The sequence below is a fragment of the Dermacentor variabilis genome, chromosome 6, assembly GCF_050947875.1.
Source record: "Dermacentor variabilis isolate Ectoservices chromosome 6, ASM5094787v1, whole genome shotgun sequence".
Lineage (NCBI taxonomy): Eukaryota > Metazoa > Arthropoda > Arachnida > Ixodida > Ixodidae > Dermacentor > Dermacentor variabilis.
In genome coordinates, this window is record NC_134573.1 from 11,194,707 (window position 1) to 11,200,546 (window position 5,840).

Consider the following 5,840-nt stretch of genomic DNA (forward strand, 5'->3'; position numbering starts at 1 on the left):
CAACCCATAGGCACTGTGTGAAAAATCTTGAAAGCTATGCTATTTGCTAATGCTCTTCTGCCCTCTGCACTTGATAGAATACTTTCCAGGTTTAATTTCAGTCAGAAAAGAAATTTAGTATTTTCTGATGCTACCTTAACATGCAAATAAGTTTTTTGTCATGTAGGAGGAGGAGAAGGGGGTAGGTTAAACTACAACACAATTTATCTATAAGTTTTTCAGCGTCCTATTTCTTGTGTGGTACACTTTCTTTAATTTGGCTTGCTGACCTGGCAGTCGCATAGTCTTGGGCCAGGGATGACTGGATGGGAGAAGACAATGAGGTGTACTGTTCATTGTTTAATATGCGCTTGCGTACTATAAGATGCAAAAATAAAAAGCGAGTGATATTTTTATGCTTTAAGCATATTGCAGAGTGAAGTAAAGTTATAACGAATTTTTTTTTCTCTAAGAGATGAGAGAAGATGGTATTGCTTGCTCATGATGTTGCTGGAATACCCTGTACTTAGCTCATAACTCTTTTGTGCAGTGAAGATCACCAGGTAGAAACCACATCAGTTTGTAAGAGTTATGAATCTTCAGCATGAAAGTAAATTAGTGCTTTATTTTATTGGATACGTTCCCCTTTTGGAAAGTTCTGTGAACAAAGTGGAAATTTGCAAAAGGAACAAATAAGAATTTGGAACAAGCATGCTATCAACAGAACTAATGCAGAAGCAGAATTTAGTCACACTACATACCAATAAGGACAGTGTAGGTGTGAGAACGTTGCTGATACTTTACTTTTCCACCTATGACAAAGGAAAAAGTAAACTCCAGTAATTCAGATGAGAACACAATTCTTGTTACACCAGGTGTGGCGAGCCCGGGAGACAGCAAGAGCCGCAGGAGTCCTGGAATAAGGGCGCCTCCCACACAAGCAGAAAGACACCTGCTGCTCCTTTCTTTTTTTTAATAAATGTTTTTCCTTCTCATCCTCCTCCTTATAATGGTCGTTAATACAATGTTTTACCTGACTTGGCGGTAGTTTTATCTCGGGAGCTCCTATCTGAATACATGGGAAAAGAGAAATAGTGTTTCTCTGAAGCCAGCAACGGAATTCGATGAGCTTGGTCACATGTAAAAAAAAATAATGTAGCGACTGTTTTAGGGGGCAATTTTTTGTGGCAGGAAATTTTGGAAATTGTGAAATTAAAAAGACTTCCGTATGAACTTTACAACTTGATACAAAAGCTATGAAATTGCAAACTTTGTGCTGATATTTTAAGCTTACGGACTCTCAGCAATTTTTCTTTAATATTCAAGGTCCTAAATCAAAACTATGCAGCCTAGAATGACTAAATTATAACCTTTTCTCTCAAATGCAACAAATCTGATTGAAATTATTCCAGTAGTTGTCTCAAAAGCATTTCTGCATTTTACATGTATTTGAATAAAGAGATTAGAGTTGGCACTGAACTAAAACATCCTCCTAAAGGTAAGCACATCATTTCTGGCCGTAAGGCCAGTTCTCAGTCGACACTCTACACTATAAAAGATTATTTCCTTTTTTTACACTTTTCCAGCAATTCCAACTTAGTAGCATGCTTAACTGAATGCAGCTAGGAAGAAGGAAATTTCAAAATTTTTAGTTTATGTGCAGAATTAATGCATCTGTATGTCACTGAATTTTGGCCTTCATGAGCATTCATATCCTTGAATGTTCTTTCAATGTTGAATCGAACATGTTGTACAATACCTGAAGCAGCCATCAGGCCACCAAGGAACGTAAGGGCAACTAAGAACTTCATGTGGAAGCACTTAAAAGCACAACTGCACAACTGTGAACCAGTTAACGGAGGTTCACGAGAAGTTCAGAAATTGTGCAGCTTGTTTCTGCGGTGCAGTCACAGTGCAACACTCGAAACGAATGCCAAGGTGCAGATGCAGTGCAGGCGTTATGTTATGCTCGATTAAAGTGCACAGAGTGCGTACATTTGAAAGATCGTGAACTACAAGTATTATCAGCTTGTGGGCCTAACTACAAACCACACTTGTAGACACATCAGACGTGCGTAAGCGGGCTTTTAATGGCGCTTGCGCCCATGTGCTGGATTGTCTGCTGCACTGCTGTGTCGCACCTGTACGCCTGCACCAAGTCGGCACCGACAGCGGAGTAGGTGCAGCAAAATCATGAACCAGCCCTGCACCTTTTGAAACGAACGGAGTGGTTCAGCGGGCGCCATTGCTGCACCACTGGAACGAATGGCAGGGTGCAAGACCTCGCGAGCTGGTTCAGGTGGTGCAGGCGAATCGAACGCACCTAAAGTAAAGCACATTCAGGGGCGCTAGAACATAAAATGATTTCAAACTGTTTTGATTCCAATCTCCTGACATCAAATTTACGTAACCACCGGCACAAGCATCGAGCGGCGACCTGCAGCGTGGTCTGAACAACCCAATAAACACTCTCCTCGTTTCTAGGAGGTCACCTTTGTTCACTTTCAAAACCAATAACATTGCTTACTCTCACCGGTTTTTCTTATCTAATTGGCTGACAAGAGGCGAGGAGCACGGTCTAGTGGAGAGGGTTTCGATGGGGCCGAGCCAGCACAGTGAAAATAGATAACCGCATGAAGAGGGTGGTGCTGGCTTCTCCGATTGGTCCGCTTCACCTTACTTAGCTTGCGGTGGCTGATAGAAAATCGCGGCGGCTTGCAACAGAAGGATAAGAATGCCGCTAAAACGGATCCTCAGCAAGGAAGAGTTGGCAGAGTGATGCTGTATGCATGCCGCAAGGGCTTGATAACGTTTTACTGCCATGCAAAAAGGTTTATCATGTGCAAATAAATACATGCTGACCGGCAGGTGCGAGTAGCGAGAGCCTGAGCGATCGGCGGGCAGCCATCTTCTATTCCTTTCAGAAAGGGGCAGTCTCTGGCTATTCAGAAAAATTTTCACTTTTGTTCGGCATATTAATCCATTTTTTTCGCGTACACGTCACTTTGATGCAGTGAGTTTTTGCGGTTTTGTGAGGTCGCGTGACAGACGTGGGGGAGAGGTGGGTGTTGGCCAAAAACATTGAACTAATAGCAGAGGTCTAATGGTGAAAAGGCGTTGAATCAGGAATAATTATTATTCTTTTGTGCGGTTTAATCATTCATAATCAGTGGGTACATGTATATCAGATGGAGAGCCACCACGGTTTTCGTGACGTGGCGTGACAGACGGGTGAAGTTTGGAGTGGCCTTAAAAAGTTTTGACCAATTGTAGTGGGCCGATTGCAGAATTGTAATAGAAAAGTTTGGAATCATTTTATGTTATAGCACCCCAGGATTCTACAGGGGGCCATAGAATGTAGACTTCCATGCAAAGATGGCCAACCTCACAAGGTTCACACGGCTGACGTAATGAAGTCAACCTAAGCTGATCTCAACCTCCCAAAGTGATGCGAAATTGGTTGGCTGTTAAAATTTTTTAGCTAAGGCAATGGCAACCTCATGGACAAATTTGAGGTTGAGTGAGGTCGACTGCTCGGTAAGGTTATATTTCAGAGCAGCTGATGTGCACATTTCCACCTCATGAATAAATATCTGGAAAGTTTCATGATTTTACTGATATGAAGGGGTAATTATTTAATACAATAGCCGCAGGCAGGAATCTGGAAGTGGGCTTCACCCCTAGCCACCTGAGTCTTTGTTTTCAATTTGTATGGACAGCTCTGATCACATATGAACCATAGGTGTGCATTTCTTTTGCTTTACTTCAGATGTGTGACAACACCGCAGTTGGATATCTTGCATCAGCCTGTATCCTCTGACGTTACATTTAAAAGGCAGTGAGTCACATGCCAAACTTCTTCCTCGTCGAGTATTCCTGCTCTAAACTAACAAATCACAGTTGCTGCCTCTCATTCAGTGTTGGCCAAAGACACCTAGCCAGAATCTTGGTACTGAATAATGAAACTACGCAAGACAAACATTCTTTTTCTGGTATGTTGCCTGTAGGCAACAATTGTCAATAAAGGGTTAATGCGAAATAAATTAAAAACTGAAATACAGTAAAACCTCGTTGATACGATCTTCACAGGAACTGGAAAATAAAGTGTATCATAGGAAAATCGTATCATCTAACATATTATCCAACCAAATCGGATTTTCGGGAAAAGAAAAAAAACTTAACATTTCGAAAAATGTATTAAGCAGAATCGTATCGAGGTTCCACTGTATAAAAAGAAACGACACTGAAATTGGCTGTAGAAAAGTTAGTGAATTATTAACTGCGCTCTGAAGCTTGTCACAATTTTTTCTATAGTTTAGAAGTCTAGGATCTTGATTTAACGCAAGAAATGAATAGTCAAAAATATCATGTGAGTACCCCTTTAAAGTTCAACATCTTGAGACGTATTTCTGCACATTGAGACATAATATTTACCGAAGCCATAAGACTCTTAACAAAGCATGTTTCACAGTCTTGCAGGCAAACCGAACATTTACAGTGGTGCACCTTCAAATGGTGCAGTCAATTCTATGGACCTAGTGCTTGCATCTGGCACACCTGCTCAAGCCAGAGGCAGGAAATTAGGACAACCGCCAAAACACTTCAATTATCTCTTTCTGAAAGAGAGAAGTGCGTTTTATCCAGCAATTCTTGACATAGCCAGACTGGTCTAAAGGTAAATTGACAACGATGTTCCTCACGAAGGCCTGATTCACACAGGTGTTATCGGCCCCATCACAGTACACGCGTCTGTCAGGACAGAGCATTTCCTTGCCGATTTCTCCGCAGAAACAAGGTGCTATCGACATTTGCTGATGCTCTAAACATCATCAGTATCCTATGTTAGAGGAGAAAATGGTGTGAAAACCCTCTATTTTCACAGATACAGGTTCCGTAACATTTGGTGCCGAGACATGACAGGATGGGTCAAATGTGTGAACCAGAATTAACTTACAATGGCACTTGAACATAAGATAAGTTAGAGAAACATTGCTGTAAACAGATGTCAACACAGGTGAAAAGTTTTAGATAATGATGCCAACGGACAGACACCATTGCTTGTAATGCTTCAGTAGAAGCACAAAGTGAGATTTTCAAGATCATAAGCTGGAATCTAAACCACGCAAGGCAAGCAAAGCCCACCTGCCAACTGTGTGCACAGCAGCCTACACATATTGTCAACCCACGTGACGTTTCTGTGGCCAACATACCATGGCGGTTGTGCCAGGATGACTGTGGACGCAAATGCCAACGTGGCCAAAGCATTCTCGCCTTGAGCTAGCATTGCAGATGCAGCCAAGAAGCGCCTGCTGCATAAATCAGTCTTGCGTCTCGAAGCGTCCGCAACCTCCATGAAAGTGTTACAGAGGAAAAGAGATGCACCAAATATATTTACTGAATATTTACAAAAATTGTAGAAGCTGACAAGATAGTAGTTAGCACGCAAAATCCAAAAGTGTTCCCTTTTTAATCAGCCTTTTAAAATATTCTCTCTAGATCACTAGACCTTATCTAAAGCAGGAGCAATCGATCGATCCTCTTCAAAAAAAGACAATACAGCACTGACATGGGTACTCACATGAATGAGCCCACTTCATGTGTCGACCACTCGAATCTGTTTTAAACACAGGCTTATTTCCAAAGCTCCAACTGCAGTGCACTTGCTTTTATGAGATATGTAAATTAATTTGGGCTCGTTGATGGGTCTTAAACGAACGCACAGTGCAAAACAAAATATAGATGGAAGTGACAATGTGGACAGAACCGTCTTCCAAGGGTTTCTATTAGAGCACAACCTCCCTATAGCGAAGCAACATATAGGGAACTGACAGTTAAAGTAAAAAAAGTGCCAGTCCTGATTA

At 41.6% G+C, this 5,840-nt stretch overlaps 1 long non-coding RNA gene across 1 annotated transcript; it reads right to left on the reverse strand.

Moving 5' to 3' along the window:
* Positions 1-596: 596 nt before the first annotated feature.
* On the reverse strand, positions 597-5,213 carry LOC142584085 (uncharacterized). Its single transcript, XR_012828689.1, has 3 exons — positions 5,190-5,213; positions 741-791; positions 597-637 (listed from the first exon to the last, which is right to left on the reverse strand). It is a non-coding gene; the product is annotated as an uncharacterized LOC142584085 (long non-coding RNA).
* Positions 5,214-5,840: the final 627 nt, after the last annotated feature.